We start from the raw sequence: 18,853 nt of genomic DNA, 5'->3' as shown, positions 1-18,853 counted from the left end.
AATATTTTTTCTGATATATATATATATATATATATATATATATATATATATATATATATATATATATATATATTCTTTAGAACAACGATAAAAATAAAATAAAAGCAACAATAAAAATTAATTGGCGCTCCGGGGCGACTTCATTGATTCCAGTGGCGCATTTGCCTTTTCAGCTGCAGGAAAACCCGGATAAACCTGCAGCACCACATCATCTGAAGATCTTGATCTAACAATGTCCTCTCTCTTATAAAACAAAATGTAGGGTATCTCCAGAGGCCCCAATAAATTCAATGCATCGCCAGAACACTTTGTGACACGACTATCGTCAAACTTAAACCATCTATTTCGAACCTTCCAAAGAATTTCTTGATTCCGTTAGAGGTTGAGTCTTGTTTGAAAATCATCAGTGTTATTATTAGATTGACTGGAGCCTCAGCTATACTTGTTTCCTCATAACAGTCAGTTAGTTTGGCGCATGTTTGACAATACAGTCGATCATCACCTGTTAAAAATTCCATTTTCAGATGATTTAACAATAAGCTTTTCACGGACTGGTTATTAGTCGTATTAGGAAAAGCTAGATGAAGTTTCAGAAATTCACATAAGTTTTCAGTACTTCTTGAACATTTACCACTATGGATATGACTTTGTCGGTTGAAAAAGCTAGGCTATGTTGAAATTATCCATTGATACTGATTGTATGCTATCATTAGAACACCATGATTCCGAAATGCATATTATATCAATGTTGAGAGCTTCGGCAATTACTTTTAATCTACTAATTTTATTAATCACTGAGCATGCATTCAACTCCAAAATTGTAAAATTCAAACAGCTGGGGTTTTTTGAGATATTATGGATTTGTTCATTATAATTCATGGTCATTGGTATATGGTCCGTGAAAGGAGTTGGGAAATTTGAACTTTTTGACAATTACAAATGCTTGCCAGTATGATGATTGATAGAGGACATCTTTTGAATTGATATTTGCCCCTACTCGAAATGCTGAGTATCTTCCAACAGTATTCAACTAAGTTACTTCAAATTCTTGCCAAGGGGATTTCTTTCTCATGTATGCTTGTATTTTATCGGGTGCAGTATCTTTCTTGCAACGCCCAACGTAAAGCCATATCATTGGCTGCTCTTCAAAATATTCTCCGTCTATATCACTTGAATTTGTACCCACAATAGGCTTGGTCTGAGAAAATGTATCTCTGTCACGTAATAGTTGACGTGTAGTGATTTCTCGTTGTGATTCGATGTTTTCTGTCGGTTTGCCTTTTATCTTTTCAAGTTTGTGTTTTTTCTGAACCTCTATCCATCCATCTGTCGGCTTTTGAATGGGTTCGGTGACTTTGTCAACTGATATAACGGACAGTAAAGAATCATCTATGTTCCCATCAACATTTGATTTATGTTCGAGATTTGGGTGATTAGATGTTAATAGTTACACCAATTCAATATTGCTTTCTTTCAAAGCTTGCATTTCATTTCAGAGACACGTGGGTTGGGCTACCTATCGGGCGCGTCCCCAGGTGGCGGATAGGGGAACGGCCAGGGGACTGAAGGTCCTGTCCGGGAAGCCAATGTGGCCTAACGGACGGGGTTGACGGACTCCTGGTCAGTGGCAGAAATAAGTAGGGTGGACATACTCCGGTGAAATCATCAGAGTGGTCTGCGATGACGACGTGACGCTAGAGTGGCTGAAGAAAGCCACAATGAATATTAAGCCATGGAAGGAGGCATCACTTGCGGTCGTCAGTGTGGATAAGCTCCCAAAGCTTACCAAAGCTTGTGGACGTCACGAAGGACGTCCACAAGACGACATCCGGTGAAAAGGAGAAAGTGCTGGGTCGGCTGAAGGCACAGAACCCTGACCTGAAGGTAGCAAGATGGTGCACTTTCCATCATGAGGTTAGGATGAACCTACAAGGACACCTCTTCGTCTTCGGGATCGGAGACGATGATGTGGCTGTCCTAAAGAAGAAGTCGATGAGGTTAAGCTACGCGTTTACCTCACTGACTATGGGGGCAACAAAAAAATAAACAGAGGGTACCTCTGAAGACCCTAGGTCCTTGGAAGTCGAACCACCTAAAGTGGATATTGATCCCAAGGCCACCATGGGTCCCGAAAAGGAAGTCGAAGCATCTGAACAGATGACAGTCGATGACCTGACGGAGGAGGCACCCAAAAACAGCGAGGTCATCTCCCCCTCAGCAGGGGAGCAGATGGACCTCTAAAGGTAACTTTGAATCCAACAACTGCCTCATGGGCAAAGACGTTGGAAAAAAAGTAAAAATAATACAATGCAACCTCCAACACAAAAAGGCGGCAACGGCAACACTATGTCGCCACCTTAATGTATTGGAGGAGGCAATAGCTTTGATCCAGGAGCCCTGGATAATGAAGACCAAAATTACTGGTTTCAGTAGTCTGGTCAAATTTTCAACATACCAAGCAACTAGCAACCTAGGATGGCTGTCTACGTTCCTAGGAAATACAGAGCGTTTCCGATGGCACAATTCAGCACCTCAGATCTCACTGCGGTCAAAGTTGAAGTTCCAGTTGGGAAAGGCAAATATATGGCGTTAATAATCGCATCTGTGTACCTCCCTTCAGATGCAGCCACCCTACCACCGACCAGGGAAATGAAGGTACTAGTGGACCACTGCCTCAACCAGAGAGTGGAGCTCATATTGGGTTGCGACTCAAACTCTGACCACGTGAGCTGGGGCAGCAAGGATATCAACGCCCGAGGTAAATCACTATACGAATATATAATACAGAACAATCTTGAACAGAGGCACGGAGCCAACATTTATTAATGTCCGTAGCCAAACGTTAATAGATATCACGCTCACGACAGCCAACATATCAAACAAAATCCAAGACTGGCAAGTCTCGGACCATATTTCTATGTCAGACCACCGCTGGCTGACCTATACGGTAAGCCAGGATCACAGGACTTCTATAAAATCCCGTGACCCGAAGAGGACGGATGTAGCTCTCTACAATCGACTCTTAAGAGGAGCTCTGCGAGAAACAGAGGTCCTGACTCCTGGCAACAATGAAGAACTGGAAAGGTACACAGTATCTATCCGCAACAAAATAGACATTGCCTATGAGGAATCCTATCCGATGAGGATGGTTCAAACGCATGGCACAACCAACACATGGTGGTGCCCTGAATTGGAACACCTCAGGAAGACAGCGAGAACGACCTTTAACAAGGCAAAACGTACAAGACTCGAAGAGGACTGGGTTATATATCAAGCCAACCTCAGAGAGTTCAAAAAAGTCTACAGACGAAAGCAAAGAGAAGCCTGGAAAGCCTATTGTGAGGCAGTCGAAGACTTTCCACTAGCTTCTAGGCTACAGAAGGCACTCTCAAATGACCACCATAAGACTATAGGCATCCTGACGAGGGAAAATGGCGACAAAGCCGCCAACCTCCAGGAGAGTGCTGAGATTCTTATGGAAACTCACTTGCCAGGTTCTGTCTTTCCTGGAACGGCGAACTGGACGGATGTACCAATAACACCCTCACAATATGACTGGCAATATGCTAGTACAGTAATTGATGAGGACAAAATAAGATGGGCTATATCAGGCTTTTCCCCCTTCAAGTCACCAGGACCTGACGGTATAAGACCAGCCCTACTTCAGTGGGGACTGGACACTCTTATGCCGCACCTGGTTAGAATATTCAGAGCCTCTCTAGCTCTGAGGTATATTCCCAGTAAGTGGAGAGAAGTAAGAGTGGTATTTTTACCCAAACCAGGTAGGATGGACTACACCCTACCAAAAGCATTCCGACCAATTAATCTCACATCGTTTTTCTTAAAAACCATGGACAGGCTATGTGAGCGGTACATAAGAGATGAAGTACTTGTTCACAACCCACTTCATCCAAATCAGCATGCATATACTCCGGAAGGGTCTACTGATTCGGCCCTTCACCATATGGTTGCCAGAATCGAGAGATCAATGGACAACAAAGAATCCACCCTGGGTATATTCATTGATATCGAGGGAGCGTTTGATAAAACAACCTTTCCAACAATTACCCAGCAACTACACTCCAGAAATGTACCCCTGGTAGTAGGAGAATGGATACCTCAGATACTCTCTAGTAGAGCAATAAGTATTATTGTAGAAGACATCACAGTGAAAGGACTGGTCATGAAGGGATGTCCACAGGGAGGGGTCTTGTCACCGCTTCTTTGGAACATAGTTCTGGATACCCCAATTAACCACCTCAACATAAATGGATTCTACACAATTGCATACGTAGATTACATAGTTATCTTGCAGACCGGCAAAATTGTAAACACATTGTGCGATAGAGCGCAGGATGAGCTCAAATTAATAGAAACATGGTGTAAGGAACACTCACTGTCGATCAATCCCAAGAAGACTGAGATGGTCCTTTTCACCAGGAGAAGAAGATTATCGGGCTTGAAACCTCCCGAAATCTTCAAAAGTAAACTAAACTTCTCTGAAGAGGTGAAATACCTTGGTACTATCCTCAACAAGAAGCTAACATGGAACTCTCTACAGAGTAGAGCAAAAAGAGCATACGTGGCTTATGAGCAATGTCGGAGGACAGTGGGACGCGCATGGGTCTTTCACCCCGTGTGGTCGCCTGGATCTACACTGCAATAATAAGACCTATGTTAACGTATGGAGCCATTGCATGGAGCCGTTTCTACAAGAAACGGCCATCCAAAAATTATATCAAATACAGCGACTGGCTTGTTTAAACATCACAGGAGCCATGAGAACAACACCAACCGCGGCAATGGAATTAATCACGGGTCTGACCCCTCTGGATCTGTATGTTGAGCAGGTTGCGTTAATGGCCATGGTACGATTGCGTACGGCTGGTGTAAACCTCGAAGTAGGAATGTGTCAATTGAGGCTGGGCCTATGACGGGAAACGCTCACTGCGCAACCTCTGCTGCAGGCAACAAGTGATGCAATTGAACCCAGATTTGTGTTCAATAAACCCTAGAAAATACAAACGGCTCAAAAACCAAAGAAGACTGTGGAGGGATGTGGAGTGTACTCCAGATCACTAAGCCTAAAGATTAAGTGGGGAATGGGAAGAAATATCAGCGTGGTCCAAACAGAACTGGCTGGTATCTCAATCGCCACAAAAGAAATAACCACTTCGGGGCTAGCACTAGAGTTCCACCAAGATTTAGCCAAAGCCTCGGTAGATAATAACATTATCCTGAGGTGGGTTAAAGGGCACGATAGGAGTAAAGGTAATCGCATTGCCGACTCTTTAGCCAAGGAAGCGGATGGACTAAGAATTTTAGGACCCAGTGGCACCCACGGCCTGATGACTTCGACAATTGCGGAACTAGTCAAATGTTACACCCATGCTCGATCCTTAAAGAGATGGGATGAAATCAAAGGATGTAATCTTGCCAGGATCACCTTGGGCGACCTTGGGAAGCTGGCGCCGAAGAAATATCTGGCGATGACCAGGAAAAATCTACGCCTCACAGTAGGATTTCTGACTGGCCACTGTCAGCTAAGGAAACACCTACATAATATGGGGCTAGTGGACACACCTCTATGCAGGATGTGTAAACAGGAAGATGAGACTGTCAGGCATGTACTGTGCGAGTGCCCAGAGTTATCGTCAATAAGAGAGTGTGTGTTCGTCGAGTCTTGTCCTACACCTGCCGATATAAAGGAGATGTCTCCCAGCGACACGTCCAACTTCCTGGAAAGGACAGAATGGACAATGACCTAGGAGGACAACTCCTCGGGAGGATGCACAATGGGTCACATGTGACCTAAGTGCGTGGGCTTAGACTCACCCTCCCTACTCTACAGATGAGATTTCAGAGACTTACGATCTCTTCGACGAGTGCCTTGGTATGATTTTCAATTGCTTCGTTCAAAATCTGTATCATGTCAGGAGATAGAGTACACTTACTTTGTCCACCAAAGGACGGAGTCTCATAATAACTCATATAGGCAGCGATTAGTTTTTTTGGAAAACGGTTTGTTACTCTTGTCCAAGAAAACTAGCGGCTACCATGAGGAAATGGACGCTCGAATGTCCGAAAGTTGATATGGTTAACTGGCTGTCTCAAAAAAAATTACCATTCGACAATAATATGTTAAAATTCCAATTACTCAATATTGCAAGGTGTCGTCGACGAAATGGCTCGTAAGTGAAACAGAATTGTACACCGCCTCCCTCCTTATCATTTTAAGTTGAACCCCATTGAGCTGATATGGGTTCAAATAGAAAACCAAGTGGCAAGAAAAAATTTGATATTCAAAATGGATGAGGTAAGAGGCCTACCAGCCACTGCGATAGAAAATGTCACACCCGAGTCATAAAAGAAATGCATTAGACAAACGATAAAACAAGAAGTCTTAATGTGGGATCTCAACACTAGAATGGACATTGCAATTGAACCATTCATTATTAACTTGAATAGCAACGATCGCGATAGTTGCTCATCCAACGAGTTTCATTAAGACGATAATGAATAATAAAATATTATAAATAATTTTCAACTCTTTGTGGTGCTAGTAGTTTATGTGATTATTTTCTTTTGCGATTGTTTGCTGAATTCCACAAAAAATCAAGATAGAATACTAAGGGTCAACTTCACATAAATTAGATGCAAAGTTCTTCTAAATGAACTTTCTTGATTTTTTGTAGAATTCCTCAAATAATCGCGAAAACCATGTGATTAATTTATATGTGAAAATTTGAATTTTGGTCTGAATTGTATCCATGCCTCATTTTAGATCTGTTTAAAAATATCTGTTTTATCGCCCCAATATGAACGACAGCTGTCGCCCCAATATGAACGACAACTCTCAGGAGTTGAGAAACTTGCGTGAGCTGAGGACTAACGAGGTCTTATCTTTTTACGTGTGATTCCTAACACATTCGTCATTTTACAAAAATTTACACTCACCTCTATCGCTTTACAATCACCCTGGACATCAAATCTCAATTTTTTTATGTCAATCCCATTTCCAAAAGATGCAATTTTTTTATAAGAATGACTTTTTGCCATAACATTTATAATGAAGACGATTCTCCTTAATATTTGTGAATGTAATTTTCAAATACGTGCAATACACTTGAAATTAATTTTTCTTCATCTGTTCAGAATAATTTTCTCACGCCACTGCAAAAGACAAATTAAGGCAAAAACATCAGTCATTTCTGAAAATTTTGTGCGTATAATTTTGGAATAATAGTATGGAGTGATAGTAGAATCATACAATACTGATGTACTCGCCCAATTTAAGTTGAATAGCGAAGGTTTTACTTTAATTATATTTCCTGTTGCATTATAGGTATTCAACTTCAAAAATTATGAAATTCACCAAGTCAAGTTTATTTGAGGTTCTGGTTTTAACACATTTATATAATTGCATTTTGCCATCTCAAGGTACCAATGAAGAAATCATCTGGTTTTTTAAAAGATTTTGCTTTCAAATTGATGTATTTCAACTTATTTATTCTTCTTGGATAGTTGAGCTAGTGAAAATTTCAAAAACCGAAAACAAGTACTTAATAACGGTCAATCTCATAGTAGAACTATTTTTTTTAACAGTCTCGAAAACGATGTTCATAGAAAAGACCTGCCTCTCATTTGCTCGCTGTAGTCAAGCAACAATGACGGTGGAGGAATTTGGATGGATAACCGATGATTTCAACGAAGGAACTTCCATTCTTCATCTCTAATCGTAATTGAAATTCAAATGCAAGAGCCCTTAAACTTTTTTTCAGCTCATACAAGTTTATCGAAAACTTAAACGAGAGCATCTCATCGCCAATTTCAATTATTTTGACTTTTCCTGAACGGCAAATTTGAAATCATTCTTGAAAAATTCAAGGTTTTCACACATTTGTCTAAAATCATATATCACTTATGAGCTGCGCTTCGATGTTACTCACTTTCTGTTCATGTTGATATTCATGAATTGATAACTACCGAAAAATTGTTATGTTCATTATATCTAGATATAATATAACACAATTCAATACATAGAAATACTATATATTTTTCGTAATTTTGTAACGCTTTTCAGTCAGATATCTCAAAGCGAAAATATATTAAATACAAAATAACGATGTCTTAGTGAAACTTAATCAACAAGAATTTCCTGAAACTATCACCTAATGTTCAATGTAGAATCTCACGCAGTCTTGATGAATAGAAAACACACATCAGAAAAGAAATGAGTGTATACGTTTGGAAAATCTTCGATGAAAAAATGTATATATATTTACAGGCCATTTGAATTTGAATTATAGGAAACGATTCCAAATTCTACAGAAGGAAGGGTTCCAAAAACAAACAAAAACGAGATCAATGAAAGGATAACGAATGGAATGGATGTTCTGAGCCCTCATGGCAGTCAGCCAACTGATTCATTTCACTGTGAGAGCTAGACAATGAGAGAGATGATGGATTTTTCAGCCAAGAAAAAATGAATCGTTGACTCTAAGTATTTTACAAAAAAAATTAAATAATTCATACAAAACACCCATTGACGACCATAATATGTTCATGAATTACAGAGTGAATAGATTTCATATAAAATGAAAGGAACTCCGTTAATGTTCAATCAGACAGTTAGGCACAAAGAAAAGCGCAAGTTGCCACATGTCTTAGTGAATATATTATCGAGTGAAGGGCAAACTACTGACCATTGCCAGTAGAGCAGGTGGTAAGAAAGCTTGGATCAATCCGATTCAAACTAGAACGAGGTTGAGCAACTTCTTCAAAATGAACAATTACCCATTAACCATGATTGATTCACACATTAACCATACATTATTTGAACACCAGTTTTCTTGAGTGAAATTACAAGAAGAAATTCACTTGTTAAAAACAGGATGCCGTTTGATGATAAGAACTAACTAAAACGCTCTTCAGTTGTTCATGAACTTGAAATGGAAGCAAATGCAAAAGTGGATAGAAACACTCCAACAATACCGTTTTCACTGTGGTTGCATTACTGATGAAAACTCATCAGAAACAGCAAAAGAAGTATTCCATGATTCACGTTGAATCATACTTCAAGGAACTATCACACGTCACAACAAATTTGACCCACACACCACAGAAGACAAAATGAAGTGTAGGCGATTTGAAGTCCATAAGTATGGTGCAGAAATGAAGAACCATTGGAACTATTCTGGTTTTGAATAATTTGTTTTTGCAAAATATCAACTGTACTAGCAGAACCCACAATACTTAGATAAGAACAAAATTGGCAATGATGGGAGATGACTGTACACGATTGTCATAATACAGTATCCATTTGGGAAAATTTGACCTACAATAATTATTTCAATAAACATTCAAAAGATCAATTTACAAATAGGGTTCTGGAAAATCGAAAGTAACTTCCCTTTCCGTCAGTTTCTTGTATACTGATGTAAATGTGTCCATCTCATGATCAATTGTGATCTGCTGATTTTTGTCAAGGTGGACTTCAATGAGTTGTGAGCCGTCTGACCTCACACGAATACGTTTACCAACAATTTCTGCAGGAAACACAAAGTCTTCCAATATAGCCTCATGCACTGAAGTAAGTGTACGAGACCTTGGTCGTTTCTGTTTATTTGTAGCACGAGTTTAACGTGTTGGCTTGGAAAGAATTTTTCGTTCACCTACAAACACCACATATTTACCACTGAACTTCTTTTCCAGCTCACGCACAAGCCTTGCTTGGACTTTCTGGAACTGTTAAAACTTGGGCATTGGAACATAGATGATGAAGGATTTTTCATTGTTTAACTTAATTTATCTTGCTTTAGTGATGTGTAATTCCCTAAGCTGAGCTTTGAGGTCAGAATTCATTTGTAAATCAAGCAGAGCTTGAGCAACTTGTATTTCGAAAGCATCGGGCTCAGCCCCACCGGATTTGATGATTTTCAACGATATCTTTTCAATCGTTCATAAAAGGAATAAATTAAAAACATTATTACGTGAAGTTATCACAAAGTTTCCAAGTATGTCTGTCGAAATCCATTTCTTTCTAATGATAAATATTTTCTCTAAAAGTGAATATGTAATTATGAAAAACAAAATTTTTATGTAATTTCCGTTTGTTTCTGCTTGTTTTAGAAGATTTCTGAGTAGTATAATATGATTTTTTTTGAAATTACAACAAGAGTTCAACAACGCACACGAATTTTTTTCCTTTGCACAACTAATCTTTCCTCTAGGTATGAAAACTTGTCTTTTTCTAGTCCTGAACATAATATAATATCTCCATCAGTAAAATGCTTCCCTCAACTATTGCGCTCTTATTCACGAAACAATTACGTACACAAAGACCACCGAAACGATTCATTCAAGCTGAACCATTCCACTCTGCCGAAACAGCGCCGACGATAGATTTTCCAGAGTTTCCAAGTGCGGAGAAACTAACTGTAAGGCAGCCAGTAGCTATTAGGAAGATTTGTGGTTGGACGATCATGAAACGCAGGTGCGGTTGGTAAATAGAAGCTTTTCGTTACACAAACGAATAGTTTTTGGTCGCTTTGTGAATAAAGTCTTTTCCGGGAAAAGGATCTTCGATGTATTCTCTGGATATTCTGTATTGTCTCCCAATTATTATTATGTCTCCCAATTATGAGAAAATAAATAAAAATGGTTTATGTGAAGGGGGTGAAGGATTCAGATAAAGATTTAAAGTACTTCCCAAAATTGTGATGATTGTTGTACCACGAAGTTTCAACCAAAAATTCTTTGAAATAATGACAAACTTGAGTCGAAATTGATTTCGAAATATTAATCTCTCCCACCTTCCTACACAGTAGGGTGTGGTGAACGTCTGTCGAAAAACAACTACTTCCTCTGCTAAGATCACGCTGGATATTGAATTACATCCGACAGGCGTTCATTAGAAATTCCTCACAGAGGCTAGTCTCGAAAATGTTTCTCGTTCTTTCAGCAGCAGGACCGTTCTGAAATTATTCAAGTAGATCACCTGCAGACAGACCGCGGTTTCGAGGTATTACCATCCGTCAGTACAGGAAAGATCCTAACCAGACAGCAAAGTGCCTGGGACTCGATTAATTTCTGAGAGGAAGATTGTTAACTAGTAACAACTCCATCTCGTAAAGAAAGCTCCAAGCGGTTCAGGAACATGTCATATATCAAACTATAACAGATATCAAAAGTGAACACTATCGAGTAGAGATACACACGTATAAGGAAATGAATATTTTGAAATAAATTTCGAAATAATAATCTCTCCCAATTAACTCCACATTAGGGTGTGGACGTCTGTCGGAAATAATTCAATATCCACCGTAGAAGTAGTTGTTTTTCGACAGACGTTTACCACACCCTACTGTATAGGTAGATGGGAAAGATTAATATTACACAATTTATTTCGAAATATTTATTTTCTTATACGTATGTATCTCTCCTCGATAATTTTCACTTTTGTTTTTTGAATGTTGTAACGTCTCTACTGAAGAGGTCAGCAACGTTGATTAAGGATAAAAAAGTACCATATCATGGCTCCAATTAATATTTCACTCTATTTTGCGAGACTATGTTTAAAATATTTTCATTCCAGTTGTCTTCTATATTTTCAGACCAGTATATGGTCCACCCGATTGCTCTATTTCCTACTTGATAACAGCCAGGTTATTTCATACCGATTTCAGTGAATCAATAAAAACAAAAATCGAATATGTACGTAGAATATGATATAAACAGGATCACGACTTATATTGAACACTTTGATGAATTGAATGGAAACACTTTTGTCTAATTACCACTAGTTGTAATTGGACAGAAATGTTTGCATTCATTTCATCAAAGTGATCACAAATTACCACAAAATAAATAAGTCATCAATCATAAATACTAATATTGAAGATGGAAGAGAGTTCTTCAAGGTGTTCAGATCCAATATAATTCAAAACAACGGTAATTACTGATCCGAGGAAAGAAATGGACATGACACTAACTATATCAGTCTACTTCGGTAGTGGTGTCTTTTGCGAAAACTGAGGTGGGTTAGGATCACTCAGTTCGTTTGAATACTGGTATCGACTGATCGAACCCAATTTTTTATGGAAGAAGCAATCTCCGCCTCTGCAAAATAGTACAGGGTTTCACAGGGCTCGGTTTTGAGTCCAATACTTTTGGTGAGTTATCAACTTCAGAACTGAAGCTTGAGTAAACGTATTCATTTCACAATTCTATTAATGCGATCATCCATCATGATCTATAAATTGGGAAATAATTCACATCTGAAACAAATTCATGAAGAAAATGATGGTGGAAGCAAAAAACATCGATTCGAAAATTCAATAATTGCTGTGTAATGAGAAATGAATAACTCAAATAGAAATTGTGTAGAGACTACCACTGCCATTAATATTAGTACGAAAGTTTCTGTGTTTCATCAATTGAACTGATGAATTGGTAGGAAACTTCTGAGTATTATATTTCTCGATTGCGAAAACTCCATATGATCTTCAAAACAAAACGAATAAGATTCTATTTCTTATCTATATCCGGTCCAGAAACTGGCAGACTAATATTGGAAAGAGTCAATAAACGATGTTTCCCGAAAAACTCTGAATGATTGAGCATATAGCAAACGATCTCTCTGAACTTCGAGTCGAGTGTGTCGAGTTCCAAACTTCATCAATAACTTGAAAGTTTTGAAGCTTCAGGCGATATACAGCTTTTTGAGATCATCTTGCAAATTGAAGCCGTTCATTTTCTCATCATTTATTTAAGATACTTTTCCTTAGTTTAATTGAAGCAAAGAACAAGTGATTATTAAAACACGGGAAAAGTGGCCTTTGGAAGGGTTGTTCAATATTTTCAACGTTAAAGTTCACTCTCATTTTGTTACCCGAAAACTGGTTAATTATAGATTAGAAATGTTATTATACTAGAAGACGTAATATTGATGTATGATTCAACAGATGAAGGAAATTTCTGAAAGAAGCTTTTCATTTCCACAAAAGATAAATATTTACTTAATATTTCACTCCAAAAGAAAGCTGAGAAGAGAATGGAGTTTGAGTTCGAAAGAGAATCGTCAAAATACCTCAGTGCAGAAAAAATGCTTACTTGAAAATTTTCAAATTATTTCACTGTCAATGTCAATCATGTCAATTTTTATGAATTTGTATTCGGTATTTTTTTTCCATCATTATTATTTGTTGGCAATTTTGCTCAATCGAGATAATAAACAATAACGATATCACAATATTACAATGTACAATATTATCATTGTAGTACAATAATAGTACAATATTATCATCATTGTACTTTTTATTCAGTCCATAAGAAACAAAAGATCCTTAATGTCGTTCTGAATAAAAGTTCGTTCGTATAACGATTACGGTCTGTATGTATTTGAAGAGTTAAGTAGATGTTATTCGTATACAATGCGTTTAATTTAGTGATTTCCACGAACGCCTGTCAATAGTAATGCTCATTTCTGGAATATCCTTTCGAAGGAACATTGTCATTGTGTATGCCTAAGAAGATTCTAACTCGTTTCTACTCAGCTGAAGCAAGCGGTTAACGTGAATGAGATTTCAGGTAGTTTGTTGCTTCTTGCTATACATTTTTCAGTTTCAGCTGAAGTGATACTGGAAACTGGAATATGTCATCCAGTATCCAAACCATGTGCCAGTATTGTGTTATAGAAATACATTAGAAAACTGACAAATCGAAAGTTAATCAGGATGACATAGTTTTTGAACTGATAATTTTTTATGTCAGGGTGAACCCAGTATGTCTGACTTTCCTTTCTGCCTCACTTAAACACACAGCGCTGGCTTTACTCGCTTCCTATGACTCAGTATTCAGTGTGCGGTCGACGCATACAAACATATATATATATATATATATATATATATATATATATATATATATATATATATATATATATATATATATGTTGCGAGGTTTTCGAGAGAACATAAAACTCATAAAACAAGTCAACAAGGGAAACCGCATGGACATTTGGGAAAACTTGAACATCCATAAATATCCATAAATTTAACAGTCATAAATCACTTATCGAGGAACAAGTACAAATCAAAACACAACAAGACCTCACATTCAATATATTAAACAAAACCATACACATTCCTAGAGAAGATCTAACACAAAGAAGAGTACCTGATGCAGTACAAATACAGGCAAATTTACCTAAAGTACCTGAAATACTGAGTTGAGACGCTCTGACCGTATAAAGAGGCAGACGACAGGATGACAAGTTCAGTTAGAGGAGTGCCTAAAAGATGACAGTACTACCAACTGTCGAAAGCGCTCGCAGATAATTATTAAAAGATATGAAGCTTCAAATCCTTTTTGTAAAATTTAATATTGAAATATATATATATATATATATATATATATATATATATATATATATATATATATATATATATATATATATATATATCTATATATATATATATATATATATATATATATATATATGTGTATAAATCGGTTCAATACGTGAGGTTGCAGTCAATAGCTGGGCTGATAAAAAGAAAACTCTTTGTTATATGTCAAGCTTTCGGTATATTTCACACCTTCGTCAGGACAACTACAATAATAAGATTATATATCTTGTAAAAAATATATAGATATGGAGAACTTACTAACGTGAGAATAAAATATAAAATGGTTCATTTTATTAACAGAACATGTTAATTCGGAGGATCATAAAATGAATTTTGAAAATACAAATAATTTAAATAGAGAAACCAATACAACTAAAATAATATTTTTGGAAATGATACATATTAATAACGAAGAACATTCAATGAATAAACGAACTGATATTGATAGTCTTAGCAAAATTCACACGTACCTACTGAAATATGATGAAGAAAATAAAAGATCTAGTGATTCGAGTATCATTCAGAATTTTCCCACTTGACATTGTCAGCCAAAATTTTTATCAACTGTCATTATTTAACGTTTTTCTATCTGTTTCTGAACCATTTTATATTTGCGAAAGTAGCGAAAGTAGCGATTCACGTTGGAATTGAATCGCTACTTGAATTCGGAAAAACGTTCTTATGAAGTTTATTTCACGAAAACACAGTTCTTCAAATGGAAGAGTTTTCAAACAGGGAAGTTCGAGATATACTGAGTTGAATCTCAAAAAGATTAGCAGTGTTTTTCTGGTATGTACCGTACCGCTCTTGGTGGAATCAAATGTCCCTTCAACTATTGAATAGTGGGTGGGGAAAACAAAAAATGAGTTCGAATTATTTTCAGTTCAATTATTACCATAAAGTTTAAGTTTCACAAACCTGAGTAGTGAATGGATGATTTATCTTTATTATGTTCTTCCACAATGAAAATATTGCTGAGATCCTAATACTTTCGTGGACGACTTCAAAGAGCAATCCGAAAAATGATGAGATGGAAACATTTTCAATGAATCACGTGGAGCTGGATAGTCAGTCGGACATCAAAGAAATACCTCGAAGTGAATGAAATATGAGAAAAAGCACTAAAGAACCGTTGACCCATGTATAATTCGGAAAGATAAATATATTAAATTTAACGAATTCCATTAGTTCATCCGGAAAGAAGGAATATTGGGTAATAAATATGATGGCAGACGGTAACGGAAATTCACTTTGAGAACTTTTATTGAACTAGTTATTAATTCGAAAAAGTCGGCGACTGCTGGCCGGGCACATAACCGTTAAGATCACGATGTCCAACTGTCGGACAAAGACTTATGACTAAAAATTTTCAGGATATTCCAAGAGTGATCGATAGTAGGGAAACATCTAGAATACCATAATATACTTATTCTACTCCTCAGGACAGGTTCTTTTTCATTTTGTATTTGTATGAAATACAAATCTGAAATTGAATAAGTCTGAAGCGAAGAGGTCTTTTTTTTTCAAAAACTATGTGAGCTAGTTTATTTCGGTATTCTGCTTTACAGACAGTTTCTAGAATTGGTGAAATATAAACATGCTCACCGTTGTGAAACTGGAAAAATTGCACCAACTCGAAGTGAAGCGCCATATGCAACAGAATATTCAGGATTTTTGGAGCCAAGGAAATCATCAACGTTTTTCATTTCATTCTCTGTATAGTCCGGAACGGTGAGAAAATTGGAATTTGAAGCAGCTGGAGGAGAGTACTGAACATATCAGGTAAAAAATAATTACCATAAATTCACAGAAATCAATTTTTCACGTATGAAATAACTCAATGCCGAGTATCTTCTTCAACAACTTAGATTCTGAACAGAACGCCAAATAGGCATACCGTTGACCAATCAGGACTTCCTACGGCATAAATACAGTCTGCAGTAACGTATAAATGGACAAGCATCGACAAGACCAGATGAACAGATCGGTTTCAGATCAGAACACTCGACAAAGTCACAAGTCCTGAGGGTAGTAGACTATGCGACAGAAGGTTTCAACCTAGGCAAAGGATACCACATCCGAGCGATTTTCTTAGACGTCTCCAAAGCGTTCGACAGAGTTTGGCATGATGGACTCCTGGCCAAAATAAGCAATTTTGGCTACACGAAATAAGTGGTAAGACTAATCGGGCCTTTCCTAGCTCACAGGCGATGCCGCTGCAGAGTAGGACAATAACTCTCAACCATGCGATAACTGTAAGCAGGAGTCCCACAAGGTGCAGTCCTTTCACCACACCTCTTCTCGGTATACACAGCAGTAGTGCCCAAGCCGGAGAACAACTTCAACAAGTTATAGCGCTCTACGCTAATTACACAGCTCTGCTGGCGAGATCAACAAGCCAAGCGATCGTCACTAGATTCTTTCAGCAACAGGCAGATAGATTAGAGAAATAGGCCAACCTGTGGAAGATCAGCATAAACCCTGACGAGAGTCAGGCGATACTGTTTACCCGGAGGTGAGTACACCCGGAAGGAAACGTCACCTTCAACGGACAAGAGATTCCGTGGACCAACAAAGCTAGATATCTAGGAGTCAACCTAGACAAAAATCAACGTTCAAATCTCACGTGCGGCAGATAATAGGAATGGCGAGATCTGCCGGACAAAACCTATTACCAATAATAGGTCGAAGAAGCAACAAGGCATTGAAAGTGAAGCTGCTGATGATGAAGACCAATAATCCTGTATGCCCGCACTGCCTGGGGCCAGTGCGCAACGACATATAGAAGGCAGATCCAGTGGTTTATAAATGGGTGCGTAAGGGCCGCCGTAAACGCTCTAAGATATGTACCGAATAGGTACATATTCCTGGATCTAGACCTGAACATCTACTAAATAGACGCATATATGAGACAACATGCAGAAGACACTTTTGACAGAATTCGAGCACATGACAATCCAGCGCTAAGCGATCTACACAATGCACTAAACAGGAATGACCCCAGATTCTCAGAGAGGGACAAACACAAGAGACCAACGAAGCTTACCAGAGACCACCCACGAGAGTCGCGGCTCCAGTAAGTATAAAAACTTCTTAACCAAATTTCAAATTGTGTTCATTTTCAGATTCACTGGGAAACAACACTTGCTCGCGACATAAATACACTTGTCTCCGGTTAGTTTCTGAGGACCCCATGCAAAAATTCAGTTAGGAAAGTTACGATGAAAGAAAACATCAGATTAGAAAATAAAAGCACCTAAAGGATGATTTTTTACTGAAAGAGGTCAGATGTCAATCTTGCTGAAGTGCACATTAGTAAGTTGACGACCGCTCCGGAGGAACGGGGTGGATGGATGATGGTGGATGGAGATGGGATGTTCTGCACACAGTAACCGTGTGGGGAAGATTTCAACTCAGGGCACTCAACCCGAAAGAGGGCATGGGGGGAGACTGACTTCAGTTTCGAATTCAGCTACCAAGCAGAGCACATGAATATGCCAAGTAAGATCTTGCCGAAACGTCATGTCATTTCAGCATATGTAGAAGATTTCGCCAGGATATAAAATGGAAACTTTTTTTTCTGTTCAAACTTTCAGGACTTTATCAGCTCTTCTTCATGTAGTCTGAAGTTAAGAAAATTAAATTTGTGAAAAACACACTTCAAATCATTGAGTTAGTACTTACTGAAAGTAAGATTGTATAATCAGAGCTGCGCGACACATTTGGAGTTTCAAAAACATTACTGATACACGACAAAAAACACTTGTTTCAATTTCAACAAACACTCGTTATGTTGTGCGAAACCTATAATTGTCAATATATTTAGAAGCAACCATTTTGATGGACGCCAAAAGGGGCATGTCACTGCCATTTGTCATGGCAAAAATATTAGAATAGCGAACTAAAAGTAGTGGATCAATGTTCACAGACACATAGAACTACAATATGAGGAGATGTCACAGATGAAATGCCTCTAGCAAATCATTTTGGAATTATAAATATGATATAAATCCCATCAGTTTCAGCAACTGTTTGTAAAGAAATTTGAAATGTATTCTAGTAAAAAATACTAAGTGCTCTGTATATATTTGAATTAAAATGAGAAAAATTAATTTCACGTTATTATGAAAAAAATATCACCTCTAGTGAAATTTGTAATATCATTTATTGTTGAATGTAATGCATAAAGGTATGTTTCTTCAGGAAAATCACTATTATGTCCTATGAGGATAGTGAAATTCGTTTCTTTTTTCTAAATTTAGTATGTGTGGATAATATTCAAACCTTCTATGTATTTTCTAGAATTCATGCGTAAAAAACTTTACTTGTGATGCACAGTCAGTTTGATCTTTCTCTTCAAGATGATCACTTGATGATCGAAACACGTGTCAAGGTGTTGAAATAACGGTTTGCTGTTGGGAAAAACTCCAGTGATATTTTTTAGA

At 37.7% G+C, this 18,853-nt stretch overlaps 1 protein-coding gene and 1 pseudogene across 1 annotated transcript in view; both read right to left on the bottom strand.

Moving 5' to 3' along the window:
* The window catches only part of LOC111506190 (limbic system-associated membrane protein), a 1,118,878-nt gene that overhangs the window by 874,242 nt on the left and 225,783 nt on the right, over positions 1 to 18,853 (bottom strand). The gene's annotated exons all lie outside the window — the stretch shown is intronic.
* On the bottom strand, positions 9,376 to 9,957 carry LOC111514439 (small ribosomal subunit protein eS7-like; annotated as a pseudogene).

The sequence above is a fragment of the Leptinotarsa decemlineata genome, unplaced genomic scaffold (assembly GCF_025532065.1).
Source record: "Leptinotarsa decemlineata unplaced genomic scaffold, Ldec_3_MD MMD2_tig00000035_RagTag_RagTag, whole genome shotgun sequence".
Lineage (NCBI taxonomy): Eukaryota > Metazoa > Arthropoda > Insecta > Coleoptera > Chrysomelidae > Leptinotarsa > Leptinotarsa decemlineata.
The sequence above is the reverse complement of the archived record's forward strand: the minus strand, read 5'-3'. Positions and strand labels throughout refer to the sequence as shown.